Genomic DNA, 16,625 nt, shown 5'->3' with positions numbered 1-16,625 from the left:
TTTGAAAGGAGGGGACATGTGGCGTGCATCGCACGACCAGACGCTGGGGTCCAGCGTTCGGTCGATATGACCGGAGCGTCCGGTCACCCTGTGTTCAGTGCAGTGAGTAGCCCAACGGCTCTATTTCATAGGGGCTTCTATTTAAGCCCCATGGCCGGCTCAAGCTCACTCTCTTGGCTATTCGCATTGACATAGCAACCTTGTGAGCTTAGACAAAGCCCTCCTACTCATCTCTATCATTGATCCATCATTATTATGAGATTAGAAGAGAATCCAAGTGCATTGCTTGAGTGATTGCATCTAGAGGCACTTAGTATTCGTGTTTCGCTGCAGGATTCACTTATTTCTCTTGGTGGTTACCGCCACCTAGACGGCTTAGAGCAGCGAGGATCGTTGAGCGGAGGTTGGTGATTATCTTCGGCTCCGATTGTGGTGATTGTTAGGGGTCTTATGCCTTCCCTAGCGGAGCACCAAAAGATAATTCTAGTGGATTGCTCGTGTCATTGAGTTACCTCACTTGTGGGTAGGTTCTTGTGGTGTCCAATTATGTGGACGAGGTTCGTGCAACACCTCTTAACCGCCGAACCACCAAGTGTTGGTCGACAACAGGGACTAGCGTGCCGGCAAGCATGTGAACCTCGGGAGAAAAATTGATTGTCTCTTGCCCTTTGGTATTCTCCCGGTGATTGATTTGGTATTCATCTTGTGATTGGTTCACTCCTCTATACGACGGTATAATCACCCTACTCACTTAGTTATATTCTTGCAAACTAGTTGTAGCAAGCTCTTTAGTGTATATTAGAATTAAGAGCTTGCTTTGTTATTTTAAGTTCATCTAGTGGAGCTCTTTAGTGTAGTAAGTGTGAGAGCTCTTAGTGAGTAGTGATATAGCAAATTGTGTGTCTAGAGATCATAGCAACTAGAATTATTAGATAGGTGGCTTGCACCCCTTGTACAGTTAGAGTAAGTTTGTATTTCGCTATTTGTTATACTAATCAAATTGCTCTAGTTGATTTGTAGATTTTTAAATAGGCTATTCACCCCCCTCTAGCCATATTAGAATCTTTCAAGTGGTATCAGAGCCGTGGTCACCGTTTGATTAAAGGCTTAACAACCTCGATATCAAATTATGGCTCAAGTTGTGTTCAACCATGTGGGCGGCAAACCACCGCTCTTTGATGGCACGTGCTATGATTATTGAAAGAGAAAGATGAGGATGTATCTTGGTTCAATCAATGATCAAGTATGGGAGGTGACCGAGAATGACTATGCTATCATTGATCCCGATAATCCCACCAACTAAGATAAGACCAACAAGCAATGCAATACAATGGCTCTCAACGCCATATACAATGCCATTGATTTTAAGGTGTTTGAGAAAATCAAGGATTGTGAAAGAGCTAATGAGGTGTGGAGAAGATTGGAGAAAATATATGAGGGCACACTGACGGTGAAGAGTGCCAAGTTGTATATCCTCAAGAATAAGTTGACAAGCTTCAAGATGAAGGATGATGAGAGTATTTCAGAGATGTTCCATCGGTTGCAAGTAATTGTCAATGACTTGAAGGCTTTAGGAGAGAAGATCAAGGATGATAATGTCTCTCATCGGTTCTTAATGTGCCTACCTCCAAGATTTGAGATATTGAGATTGCTTATCATAAGAGGAGGATTGAAGGAGATTACCTCTAACTAAGTACTAGGTGATGTCATGACACAAGAGACATACTATGTGGAAAGAGAGGGGGATGACAAAGATGACAAGAAAGAAGAAGAAGACAAGAAGAAAAAGAGTATAGCATTCAAGGCTAGCTCATCATCATCCAAGAACAAGAGAAAGTCCAAGAAAGAATCAAGTGATGATGATAATCTTAGTGATGTTGATGATGAAATTATGGCCCTCTTTGTATGTAAGATGGGAAAATTCATGAAGAAGGGCTATGGTGTAAGAAAGAGAAGAGATCACACCAAAAGCAAAGAATATGTGAGAAGATGCTACAATTGCAAGAGTCCCGATCACGTTATAGTGAATTGTCCCTATAATAGTGACAATGATGAGGATGAAAAGAAGAAGCACAAGAAGGACAAGAAAGAGAAGAAGGAGAAGAGAATGACCTTTCAAAAGAAGAAGAAAGGCGGAGGCTATGTGGTCACATAGGATAGTGATGGCTCTTCGAATAGTGATAGCTCTAGTGATGATGACAAGAAATCTATCAAGAAAGCACTAGCATGCATCGCCATCAACAACAAGCCCTCCATCCTCGATACTCCACCGACATGCCTCATGGCAAAGTCTACCAAGATAAAATATGATGTGAGTGATGATGATGAATATGAAAGTGATGCTTATAGGAATGATGATGATGATGATGAGGAGGAGGAGGAGTACACTAAGGAGGAGCTCTTGGATATGTGTGAGCAAGTGCACACTTACGTTGAGATGAAGAGAAAAAAGTGCAAAAAATTATGCAAGAAAGTTAAATTTCTTGAGCAATCCTTTGATGAGCTCAATGCCACTCATGAGAGGCTAATGAAAGCCCATGAGAAGCTTGGCAAAGCTCACTCTAAGCTTAAAAAAGCTCACTTCTCTCTCATTGAGCAAGTCAAGAAGGAGGAAGCCAAGAAGGAGCAAGTGATTGTGTCTTGTAATGTGGGACTAACATGTGATATTATTGCTGAATCTTTTTATAAGCCCATTGTAGTTGCTCCCACTAACACTTCTTGAAACACTACTACTTCTACTTCACCTTTAAGTGATGGTCTCACTTGTGATGCCTTACTAATGGTGGAAAATGAGACCCTCAAGAAGGAGGTGAATGAGCTCACTCGTGCCTTAGGTAATGCCTATGGTGGAGATGCCCACTTGCTAAAGTACTTGGGTAGCCAAATATTTTCTCTCAACAAAGAGGGATTATACTATACCCTCAAGAAAGGCAAGACGGCCTTTGTCACTCCCAAAGCTAGCTTTATGAAGGGCAATGGTTAGTTTTGCAATAGATATAACCAAGTTGGACATATAGAACAAAATTGCAAGATTAACAAGAACAAGCTACCTAATATATCCTCAATTAAATTTGATTCTTGTTGCATGCTTGTTAAGGGTGTCAGTGGTGTGAAGGCTAAGTTTATTGGTACACCAATTGTGGACCTAAAGAAGAAGGCTATTTCGGTACCAAAGATCTTGGTAAATAACCTTCAAGGATCCAAGCAAGTTTGGGTATCTAAAAAGAATTGATCTTCTTTTGTAGGCAAATTATAAGGCCGGAGAAAGATATTGGGTGCTTGATAGTGGTGCACACAACACATAACCGGTGATTCAAGAATGTTCAATTCAATCAATAAAAATAAGAGCAATGGGATTGATAGTATCATATTTGGTGACAATGGTAAAGGCAAAGTCAAAGAGCTTAGTAAGATTACAATATCTAATGACTTGAGCATTTCTAATATGGTACTAGTAGAGAGCTTGAACTTCTATCTATTATGGTAGCTCAATTGTGTGATTTTGGTTTTAAGTGCATATTTGGTGTGAATGATGTAGATATTATAAGTGTAGATGGCTCTAACTTGATATTCAAAGGATTTAGATATTAAAATCTATACTTAGTTGATTTCAATGCTAGAGAAGCTCAATTATCAACATGTTTGATCACTAAGTCTAGCATAGGTTGGTTATGGCATAGAAGGCTTGGTCATGTTAGAATGAAACAATTGAATAAGTTGATCAAGCATGACTTAGTTAGAGGCTTGAAAGATATCACATTTGAAAAGGATAAGCTATATAGTGCATGTCAAGCTGGAAAGCAAGTTGGTAACACACATCCTAAGAAGAGCATGATGAGCACATCTAAGGCATTTGAGTTGATGCATATGGACTTATTTGGATCAACTACATACACTAGCATTGGTGGAAACAAATATGGATTTGTGATTGTGGATGATTTCACTAGATACATATGGGTGTTCTTTCTTGTTGACAAGAGTAATATGTTCGCAACATTCAAATTATTTGTCAAGGGTATTCACAATGAGTTTAAAACAATTATCAAGAAAGTTAGAAGTGACAATGGTAGTGAATTCAAGAACACTAGAATTGATAAGTTGTGTGATGAATTTGAAATTAGACATCAATTCTCGACCAAGTACACTCCACAATCAAATGGCCTAGTTGAAAGAAAGAATAGAACTTTAATTGATATGGCAAGATCAATGTTGAGTGAGTACAATGTGAGTCATTCATTTTGGGTCGAAGCAATCAACATGGCTTGCTATTATAGCAACGACTCTATTGTCACCCCATGATGGAGAAGACACCTTATGAGCTATTGAATGGAAGAAAGCCCAATATAGCATACTTTTGGGTCTTTTGTTGTAAATGCTATATATTGAAGAAAGGCACTAGATTGAGCAAGTTTGAAAAAAAATATGATGAAGGTTTTTTGCTTGGTTACTCCACTACTAGCAAGCCTTATAGAGTTTGGAATTTAGCTAGTGGTACTCTTAAGGAGGTTCATGATGTGGAGTTTGATGAAACAAATAGTTCCCAAAAGGAAGATGAGAATCTAGATGATGTAAAAGGCACTCAATTGGTCGATGCAATGAAGAACATATATATTGGTGATATAAGGTCTAGAGAGGTGATTGATGTTGAAGATGACAAGAATCAAATGCTATCTAACTCAAATGTGCAAGCTAGTGGTTCTCATGATCAAGTTCAAGCAAGAACTAGTGATGACAAAGTGCAAGATCAACAACAAGTGGCTAGTTCATCATCTCAACCAAGTGATCAATCAAATTCAAGCAATCAAGTACAAGTGCTTCAATCAACCAATGTTGTAAGAGATCATCCATTGGACACTATCATTGGTGATATTTCAAGAGGTGTGCAAACTAGATCAAGATTGGCTTCATTTTGTGAGCATTTCTCATTCGTGTCATCCATTGAACCTAAGAAGATAGATGAAGCTTTGAAGGATGTTGATTGGATCAATGCTATGCATGATGAGCTAAACAACTTTACAAGAAATCAAGTATGGGAGTTAGTTGAGAGGCCTAAGGATTATAATGTGATTAGAACCAAGTGGGTCTTTCGGAACAAGTAAGATCAAGATGGGATAGTAATAAGGAACAAAGCAAGATTAGTGGCTCAAGGTTACACTCAAGTTGAAGGTCTTGACTTTGGAGAAACATATGCCCCGGTTGCAAGATTAGAAGTAATTAGGATCTTGTTAGCTTATGCTTGTGTCCACAACATCAAGATGTATCAAATGGATGTGAAGAGTGTATTTCTCAATGGATACATCAATGAGCTTGTGTATGTTGAGCAACCGCTCGGTTTTGAAGATAAAAAGAAACCTAACCATGTTTATAAGTTGAGAAAGGCTTTGTATGGATTGAAACAAGCACCTAGAGCATGGTATGAGAGATTGAAGAATTTCCTACTCTCTAAGGGATTCAAAATGGGAAAGGTTGACACCACTCTCTTCACCAAGAAGCTTGGAAATGACTTGTTTGTAATCCAAATCTATGTTGATGATGTCATATTTGGGTCAACAAATCAAGATTTTTGTGAGAAGTTTGACAAGATGATGGCAAGTGAGTTTGAGATGTCTATGATTGGAGAGCTTAGTTACTTCCTTAGTCTTCAAATCAAGCAAATGAAGAATGGCACATTTGTGAGTCAAGGCAAGTATATCAAGGACATGCACAAGAAGTTTGAAATGGATAATGCTAAAGCTATTAGTACACTAATGGGGACAAATGGAAGCTTAGATAGTGATGCTAGTGGCAACATGGTGGATCAAAAGATGTATCGGTCTATGATTGGAAGCCTACTCTATGTGACTACATCAAGGTCGGATGTGATGTTTAGTGTATGTATATGTGCTAGCTTTCAAGCCTCACCAAAAGAAAGTCATTTGAAAGCAACAAAGAGAATATTGAGGTACTTAAAGCATACACAAAATATTGGATTGTGGTATCCCAAAGGAGCAAGATTTGAGTTGATTGGATATTCGGACTCCGATTATGCGGGACATAAAGTTGAGAGAAAGAGCACATCGAGCACATGTCAACTATTGGGAAGATCACTTGTGTCTTGGTCATTAAAGAAGCAAAATAGTGTAGCACTTTCAACCGCCAAAGCGGAGTACATTTCGATCGGTAGTTGTTGTGCTCAATTACTTTGGATAAAGGCTACTTTGAGTGACTTTGGAATCAAATTCAAGCAAGTGCCATTGCTATGTGACAATGAGAGTGCTGTAAAGCTGTAAGGTCCTAATAGTTAGAGGGAGGTGAATAGCCTAATAAAATTTCTACAACAACACTTAACAAAATAGTTAGACAATTATAAGGCGAAGCAAGTGTTGCGTTAGCCTACTCAAAATACAAGCCACCTACCACAATTCTAGTTTAGATAGAATCTATTCACACAATAGCTATGACACTATCCTATGTTAGTGTGCTCTCAAAGACTAACTAAAGAGCCACACCAACCAACCAACCAAGCTCTCACAACTAGCTACACTAAAGAGCTTGACAACTAGTTTACGGTAAAGTAAAGAGAGTGATCAAGAAGGTTATACCGCCATGTAGATGAAAGAACCAATCAATCATAAGGATGAATAACAATGAAGACCAGTCACCTCGGAATCAATGATGAACATAATGATTTATACCGAGGTTCACTTGCTTGCCGGCAAGCTAGTCCTCGTTGTGGCAATTCACTCACTTGGAGGTTCACGCGCTAATTAGCTTCACACGTCAAACCCTCAATAGGGTGCCGCACAACCAACACAAGATGAGGATCACACAAGCCACGAGCAATCCACTAGAGTACCTTTTGGCTCTCCACCGGAGAAAAGTCAAGAACCCCTCACAATCACCACGATCAGAGCCAGAGACAATCACCACTCTCCACTCGACGATCCTCACTGCTCCAAGCCATCTAGGTGGTGGCAATCACCAAGAGTAACAAGCAAAATCCACAGCGAAACATAAACACCAAGTGCCTCTAGATGCAAACACTCAAGCAATGCACTTGGATTCACTCCCAATCTCACAAAGATGATGAATCAATGATGGAGATGAGTGGGAGGGCTTTGTCTAAGCTCATAAGGTTGCTATGTCAATGAAAATGGCCAAAGTTATGAGCTACAGCCGGCCATGGGGCTTAAATAGAAGCCCCCATGAAATAGAGCCGTTATACCCCTTCACTAGGCATAACACGGGCTGATCGGACGCTCCGGCCAGTTGACCGGACGCTGAGCCCCCAGTGTCCGATCGCTCGTAGCTAGCCATGTGTCCTGACTTCAATGGTCATCAGTCTTGACCGGACACTGCGCCTGAGTTGATCGGACACTGCGCCTTAGTAAGCATATAGCATGAATCAAGCTTAATGCAGGATACATTAGCATTTTTGCTCTTATTTTTGCATTCATGCTCTTTATGACCAACTTACTTGCAACTAATACAAAACCGACCATTATTCTTCACAAAACTAGTTTTGTGAGGAGCAAAGGCCGCCATGCCTTTCTTGGGGGTATAGCCCAATCCCTCTTTATAGAGAGAAGCTCTTTGGCTACCCAAGCATATAAGCAAGCGGTCCTCACCACCATAAGCTTTAGCTAAGGTGTGAGTGAGATTATTGACCTCCTTCTTGAGGTTCTCATTCTCAACCACTAGTGAGGTGTCACAAGTGAGACCATCACTACTAGATGAGGAGGAAGTGAAAGTACTACAAGAAGGCTTAGTAGGAGCAACAATGATAGGCATAGATAGTGATTCATCAATTATATCACAAGTTAAACCTACATTGCAAGTTTCAACATGCTTCTTTTTATTTTGCTCATCAAGCAAAGATGAATGAGCCTTTTCAAGCTTTTTATGAGCTTTTCCAAGCTTCTCATTGGCTTCCTCTAGCCTCTCATGAGATGCATTGAGCTCATCAAAGGCTTGCTTAAGGGCTATTAGTTCCTTACGCAAGCTTTTGCATTCCCTTCTCTTGATGTCAAAGTGTTCTTTAGCATCTTCTAGCATGTCAATTAATTCATCCTTAGTGGGTTCATCATCATCACTATCACTATCATTTTCATTTTCATGTTCATTATCATCAATATGTTCTTCATCACTTTCATCATCACAAGATTGTACCTTAGTGGCCTTAGCCATGAAGCATGATGAATATTTGAAGAGAGAAGGCTTCTCATTGATAGCAATGCTTGCAAGAACCTTCTTTTTGGTGGTCTCGTTATCATCACTATCATCATCATCATCACTTGAGGAAGCATCACTATCCCAAGTGACTACATATGAACCACCCTTCTTCTTCTTGAATGCCATCTTGTCCTTCTTCTCTTTCTTTTCCTTCTTGTCCTTCTTCTTGTTCTTCTTGTTGTCATTATCATTGTCACTATTGTATGGGCATTGAGCAACAAGATGATCTTTACTTCCACACTTAAAGCACCTTCTTGACTCTTCTTTGTTCTTGGATGAAGACTTCTTCCTTCTAGCATGGTAGTCCTTCTTCACCATGAACTTGCTAAATCTCTTGACAAAGAGAGTCATCTTCTCATCATCATCATCCCAAGATTCATCTTCTTCACTTGATGTCTCTTGCTTAGCTTTGCCCTTTGATGATGTGGCTTTGAATGCCATGCTCTTCTTCTTGTCATCTTTCTTCTCCTTCTTTTCTTCCTTCTCATCATCATCTCTATAAGTATCATCGGTTATTATATCTCCCAATACTTGGTTTGATGTCATGGTGTCCAAACCGCTCCTTACTAGAATAGTGACCAATGTGCCAAATCTTAAAGGTAAGCATCTCAAGAACTTGTGGGAGAAGTCCTTGTCCTTCACTACTTCTCCAAGTGCTTTGAGATCATTGATAAGCACTTGAAGCCTATGGAACATCTCTGGCACACTCTTATCCTCCTTTATCTTGAAGCTTGCAAACTTCTCTTTAAGGATATATGCCTTAGCACCCTTTACAGCTTGAGTGCCCTCAAATGATTATTCCAACTTCTTCCATGCCTCATGAGCCATCTCAATATTTTTGACTTGCTCAAATGTTCTTTCATCAATTACATCATGAATAGCACTTAGAGCAATGTCATTATTTTGGAGAAGTACTTCTTCGGCCGTGGTGGGATTCTCCAGATCTTCAATCTCCATTTTGGTTTCTACCACCTTCTAAACCTTCCTATTGATTGACTTGATATAAATTGTCATCTTGGCCTTCCAATAGGGATAGTTAGAGCCATCAAATTGGGGTGGCTTCTTAGTGTTGTTGATTTGAGCCATTTTAACACCGAAGGTTGTTAAGCCTCAAATAATAGTGACATTGGCTCTGATACCACTTGCAAGGTCCTAATGGCTAGAGGGGGGGTGAATAGCCTAATAAAATTTCTACAACAACACTTAACAAAATAGTTAGACAATTATGAGGTGAAGCAAATGTTGTGCTAGCCTACTCAAAATGCAAGCCACCTACCACAATTCTAATTTAGATAGAATCTATTCACATAATAGCTATGACACTATCCTATGTTAGTGTGCTCTCAAAGACTAACTAAAGAGCCACACCAACTAAGCAAGCAAGCTCTCACAACTAGCTACACTAAAGAGCTTGACAACTAGTTTGCGGTAAAGTAAAGAGAGTGATCAAGAAGGTTATATCGCCGTGTAGATGAAAGAACCAATCAATCATAAGGATGAATAACAATGAAGACCAGTCACCTCGGAATCAATGATGAACATAATGATTTATACCGAGGTTCACTTGCTTGCCAGCAAGCTAGTCCTCGTTGTGGTGATTCACTCACTTGGAGGTTCATGCGCTAATTGGCTTCACACGCTAAACCCTCAATAGGGTGCCGCACAACCAACACAAGATGAGGATCACACAAGCCACGAGCAATCCACTAGAGTACCTTTTGGCTCTCCGCCGGGGAAAAGTCAAGAACCCCTCACAATCACCATGATCGGAGCCGAAGACAATCACCACTCTCCGCTCAACGATCCTCGCTGCTCCAAGCCATCTAGGTGGTGGCAACCACCAAGAGTAACAAGCAAAATCCATAGCGAAACACGAACACCAAGTGCCTCTAGATACAAACACTCAAGCAATGCACTTGGATTCACTCACAATCTCACAAAGATGATGAATCAATGATAGAGATGAGTGGGAGGGCTTTGGCTAAGCTCACAAGGTTGCTATGTCAATGAAAATGGCCAAAGTTATGAGCTACAGCCGGCCATGGGGCTTAAATAGAAGCCCCCATGAAATAGAGCCGTTATACCCCTTCACTGGGCATAACGCGGGCTGATCAGACGCTCTGATCAGTTGATCGGACGCTGAGCCCCCAGCGTCCGGTCGCTCATAGCCAGCCACATGTCCTGACTTCAACGGTCATCAGTCTTGACTGGACACTGTGCCTAAGTTGACCGGATGCTAAACACCCAGCGTCCGGTCATTTACAGTAAGGTTCCAAAACCAATTTTTGCCGACCGGACATGTCCGGTCATGCTCGACCGGACCCTACAAGCGTCCGGTCACACTGTGACTTCTTACTGTGCTGACCGACAACACGACCGGACGTAGCCCTTTAGCGTCCGATCGCTGAGCGACCCAGTATCCGGTCAGTTGACCGGCGCCAGTATCTTTGTGACCAACTCCATTTCACCTCTAACTTCTTCACCCTTGCTCAAATGTGCCAACCACCAAGTGTATCACCTTGTGCACATATGTTAGCATATTTTCATAAATGTTTTTAAGGGTGTTAGCATTCCACTAGATCCTAAATGCATATGCAATGAGTTAGAGCATCTAGTGGCACTTTGATAACCGCATTTCGATATGAGTTTCACCCCTCTTAATAGTACGGCTATCAAACCTAAATGTGATCACACTCTCTAAGTGTCTTGATCACCAAAACAAAATAGCTCCTATGGTTTATACCTTTGCCTTGAGCTTTTTGTTTTTCTCTTTCTTCTTTCCAAGTCCAAGCACTTGATCATCACTATGGTATCATTATCATCATGCTATGATCTTCATTTGCTTCACCACTTAGAATGTGCTACCTATCTCATGATCACTTGATAAACTAGGTTAGCGCTTAGAGTTTCATCAATTCACCAAAACCAAACTAGAGCTTTCAAAAGCTCACCAACAACCCAGTTCAACATTCAAGAACAAAGCATATTGATGTCCGCCATCATTTCATAAGAGATCATCAACAAAAAGGGGGACATTTGCATTGAGAGTGTGGGCACCAAAGATCAACTTGCCGATATTTTCACCAAGCCACTTGATGAGAAGAGGTTTTGCAAGCTAAGGAATGAATTGAATATACTTGACTTCTCCAATATATGTTGATGCACCCCCATTATATGACATGCCTCTCCTTCGAGCAAAATAAGGTAAAGTTGATTGACATGTCATCCATCTATTGCTAAGGACTTATTTAGTGCATCTAGTCATTCCTATCATGTTCTAGGCTGATTCATAAAAATCAAATGAATTTGATGCTTGTATGGTACCACTATTGCTTGTATATTTGAAATGATCTAGTGGTAGCATATGACATGTTTGTGGCTTATAAACCTAGTGTTTGATCTAGAAAATAAGTTATAAGTGTTTAACTCAACATGATACAAGATAACCCTTATTTAAAGGTGTGAAGAAGCTTGTCCTTAGATCAAACCGAGTTAAATATCTTTTGTGAGTGATCTAGATTGAACCAAATTGAGAAAATGATCCTCACTTCACATGGTTTCACCCCAACTTATCTAAAATTTGAGCTCACTTTTTTGTGCTAATTGTTGACAAAGGGGGAGAGAAATTCACAAAGATAGTAAGATAGAAGGAGAAAACAAATGAAATGAAGTAACTAGACTTATGTTCATCGTATGGAAACTAGACCCTTGCTTGTAATGTTGATCTCATGGGGTATTCTAGTTTTTGTATATGTCTAGTTACTAATTATGCTAAGGATGGCATATTGGTGCACTCTGATTGGTATCATGTTTCAAAGGTCCATCTCTTATATCTTAGCATCATTTGGTAGAAATTGTCTCCTATATTTCCTATCTAAGCATATGTGCAAGCTATAATCCAAACTCTTAACACATATATAGGGGGAGCAATTGCTACCATTTGGAGTTCATGAAACTTGTCCATATTTTTTTATACATGGTAAATATGCTTGGGCAAGCAACATGGATTCAATTAAATTTTAATTCATATCTTTGTGTAAGGGTTGTCATCAATTACCAAAAAGGGGGTGATTGAAAACTCTAGTTTGGTTTTGGTTAATTGATAAAACCCTAAGTGCTAACCTAGTTTATCAAAGTGATTATGAGATAAGTAGCACTACTCCAAGTAATGAAGCAATGGTAAAGATCATGGTGATGGTGATGGCATGGTGATGATCAAATACTTGAACTTGGAAAAGAAGAAAGAGAAAAACAAAAGGCTCAAGACAAAGGTATAAATAGTAGGAGCCATTTTGTTTTAGTGATCGAGACACTTAGTGAGTGTGATCACATTTAGGATCGATAGCCATACTATTAAGAGGGGTGAAACTCGTATTGAAATGCGGTTATCAAAGTGCCACTAGATGCTCTAACTCATTGCATATGCATTTTAGGATCTAGTGGAGTGATAACACCCTTGAAAATGTTTGTGAAAATATGCTAACACATGTGCACAAGGTGATACACTTGGTGGTTGGCATATTTGAGCAAGGGTTAGAAACTTTACCGATGGAGTGTCCACCTGTAGAGTGCGGACAGTCCGACGGTGCCACCGGCGCTCTTTATAAAAAAGACGGAGGTCACTATAAGTGACCGGATGCTGGTCTCAGTTGGACCGGCGTGTCCGGTCAGTGGAAGTGTGAAGATGCTGGCGTTAGTCTTTGACCGGACGCTGGGTCACATAGTGACCGGACACTGACAGGGTGCGTCCGGTCCTGCTGATGTGGCAGCGCACAGAGGAGACATCGTGTGACCGGACGCTGGGTGAGCCCAGTCGAGCATGACTGGATGCGTCCGGTCGTGATTTCTCGCTTCTGGATGCTTACTGGAAATGACCAGACACTGAGGTCCAATGTCCGGTCACTTCGCAGCAGCGCGTCCGGTCATCACTTAACTGTTGGGATCGGGTGCTCAGTATTTGAAGAGAGGGGACATGTGGTGTACATCACACGACCGAACGCTGGGGTCCTGCGTCCGGTCGATATGATCGGAGCGTCTGGTCGCCCCATGTTCAGTGCAGTGAGTAGCCCAACAGCTCTATTTCGTAGGGGCTTCTATTTAAGCCCCATGGTTGGCTCAAGCTCACTCTCTTGGCCATTTGCATTGACATAGCAACCGTGTGAGCTTAGCCAAAGCCCTCCCACTCATCTCTATCATTGATCCATCATCATTGTGAGATTGGGAGAGAATCCAAGTGCATTGCTGGAGTGATTGCATCTAGAGGCACTTGGTATTCATGTTTCGCTGTGGGATTCACTTGTTTCTCTTGGTGGTTGCCGCCACCTAGACGGCTTGGAGCAGCGAGGATCGTTGAGCAAAGGTTGATGATCGTCTCCGGCTCTGATCGTGGTGATTCTGAGGGGTCTTGTGCCTTCCCTAGTGGAGCGTCGAAAGGTAACTCTAGTGGATTGCCCGTGTCATTGAGTTTCCTCACTTGTGGGTAGGTTCTTACGGTGTCCAATTATGTGGATGAGGTTCGTGCAACACCTCTTAACCGCCGAACCACCAAGTGTTAGTCGACACAACAGGGACTAGCGTGCCGGCAAGCACGTGAACCTCAGGAGAAAAATTGGTTGTCTCTTGCCCTTTGGTATTCTCCTGGTGATTGATTTAGTATTCATCTTGTGACTGGTTCACTCCTCTACACGACGGTATAATCACCCTACTCACTTAGTTATATTCTTGTAAACTAGTTGTAGCAAGCTCTTTAGTGTAATTAGAATTGAGAGCATGCTTTGTTATTTTAAGTTTATCTAGTGGAGCTCTTTAGTGTAGCAAGTGTGAGAGCTCTTAGTGAGTAGCGACATAGCAAATTGTGTGTCTAGAGATCATAGCAACTAGACTTGTTGGATAGATGGCTTGCAACCCTTGTAGAGCTAGAGTAAGTTTACATTTCGCTATTTGTTATACTAATTAAATTGCTCTAGTTAATTTGTAGATTTTTAAATAGGCTATTCACCCCCCCCTCTAACCATATTAGGACCTTTCAACAAGTTGAATATGGGGTAAGCCGAATAGGGCCATAGTTGCTTAATTCTGCTCCAAGATTCATGGTGCCATATTTACTAGTACCTTTTTATTTGTTCATGGTTCCACCATTTTCCACAAAATATATGTAATTACTTCCATTCCTAAGATGGGAGGCAGGGTGAAAGTGCAATCAAGTATTAATTGTAGGTTTTGATGATAATGACCACATAATTAGAGAACTAATGAGATTTATCGAGATGACAAGCAGTAAATCTATATTTGAGGATGTTACATGAAACGGAGGAGCCTCCAATTACAAATGTTGATGGCTTCAAATTCAAAGGAGGTTTAAATTCTTTTATATTTTAGCCTATCTGTCTCCATAAATAAAAACGACCATCCTCTGGAATTTTTTTTTGATAGTAGCGCTAGGTAATCGTTAGGGTATGCAAAATTAGACACCTGCATCAATCATCATAGTAAAGTGATTAAAGGGAATAGGTAATAACATGATCAAGTGACGCTTGCCTTCTCCAAACTTTTGCTGCTCAGGCTCCTCCAAATACTGCTCCTGGAAATCCCCCTGTTGCTTTCCTTCTGTATGTCACTCACATTGTTCAATCAAAGGCACATACAACATACAAACCTCAGATAAGTAAAAAAAGGGGTCATTTGGTAGAGATTCTCTACCAGCTCTAGGATCTATTTTGCGGCTCCGTCTGCCAAACGCGTAAGAAGGGAAGGGAGTCTATTTGCTTATGCTGAAATTTAGTTTATGCTGATGCTAAATTATTATAAGAGAAAAATATTTTTTTCATGGCAAAAAAGTAGTTCAAGCGACGAGGACTAGCTCCCACCAGCTTCACCTTGCGATGGTGGCCCCCACGCGCAGCCATGGTCATCTTTGCCCTTGCGGAGGCGCACGGGCATGGTCAAGGCAGTCGCGGTCGGCGCGGGAAGGGATGACTGGCGCGGCCGCGCGGCGAGGGGCATAGGCGGTGTGTCCGCACGGGGACGAGCGAAGACGGCGCGAGGATGGCTGGGCGTGGTGGTGCGAAGCCGGCGTGGGCGTGGAGGGTGGAGCCGGCGTAGGCGTGGAGGGCGGAGGCAGCGCGGGCGCGGAAGTGCGGCACCGCCACCGGCCCGTGGTGCATGTGGCCGCGTGAGCCGATAAGGATGAAGAGATGCGGTGCGTACGCGGATAAGATTAGGAAAGAAAAGAAAAGAAAAGAAAAGAAAAGAAAAGAAATGTAAAGAAAAGAAAAGGAAAAAAAATTAAAAAAGGGTATTTTGGAGATTTTGTCCTTTTAGGTTACCAGGTGAAACTGTTTTGCCAAACGATATAAAAAAACTGCTTCAGCTCCTCAATTGAATCAGCTTCACAGGTGAAGCTACAACTGAATCTGTTTTAGCTGAAGCCAGAGCCCTACCAAATGCACCCAAAACATCAAACTACACCAAGTACATGAAACACATACTAAACTGTAGAGCACGTCACTGTGGTCTTGGGAGCACAAATATCATCGAAAACAGATTTAAAACATAAAAGATACTCCCCTTTTTCATATTATAAGTCGCTATGATTTTTTTGATACATCTATTTTGCTATGCATCTAGATATATAAATTATAAGTTGTTATGACTTTTTGGTACATCCATTTTGCTATGTATCTAGATAGCAAATTGGATGTACCAAAAAAATCATAACGACTTATAGTTTGACTTATAGTTTGGAACGGAGGGGGAGTACGTATGTTAAAAACATGTTTTTAGGGGCATAAACGCGAAAGATAATGGGGTTTCGGGGCCTTTTCTGAAAACTGCAGTGGCACATAAATTTTTGCACGTAAAAACTGTGAAACACGGAGGCTTTTGTGCAAAAACTTAGGCACTGCCTGGGTTCTCCTTGGTTGACCGACGGTTGACTCTGGTTAAAGCTCCGGGCCGTCCATCTTCAATCCGATGACTTACAGCAAGCAGTTGATCTCTGGCCATGGTCTACGGAGAACGTGCCGTGGCGACATGGCGAACTCTCATAGCCGGCTAGCCGACTAGGTGGCAATGGTCCTCGGCAGCCCCTCCAGAAGCGAAAGCGGCCATGGGCGGAGCCAAGGCCCGGCCACCCTAGGCCGGTGGCCGGGCTGCTGCCTGCTGCACACACAAATAGTTAGATAGTTTAGAAAAAAAAAACAAACAAACAAACAATGATGCTACATACAGACCCTGCTAAAAACAAAAGCTACTTCTAAATAAAACTCAAAAAGAAAAGCTACGTACAGAGATGAGGTAGGGAGAAGGCGCCGCTTAGGACTTAGTGATTATTTTAGTTTAAAACTTGTCTAATTTTTCTTGTATATTATATAATTATGTGTCCTATTTTACATAGCTTTGTTAGGACACTAACA

This window comes from Miscanthus floridulus, chromosome 5 (genome assembly GCF_019320115.1).
Source record: "Miscanthus floridulus cultivar M001 chromosome 5, ASM1932011v1, whole genome shotgun sequence".
Taxonomy (NCBI): Eukaryota; Viridiplantae; Streptophyta; class Magnoliopsida; order Poales; family Poaceae; genus Miscanthus; species Miscanthus floridulus.
This window is presented reverse-complemented; position numbering follows the sequence as displayed.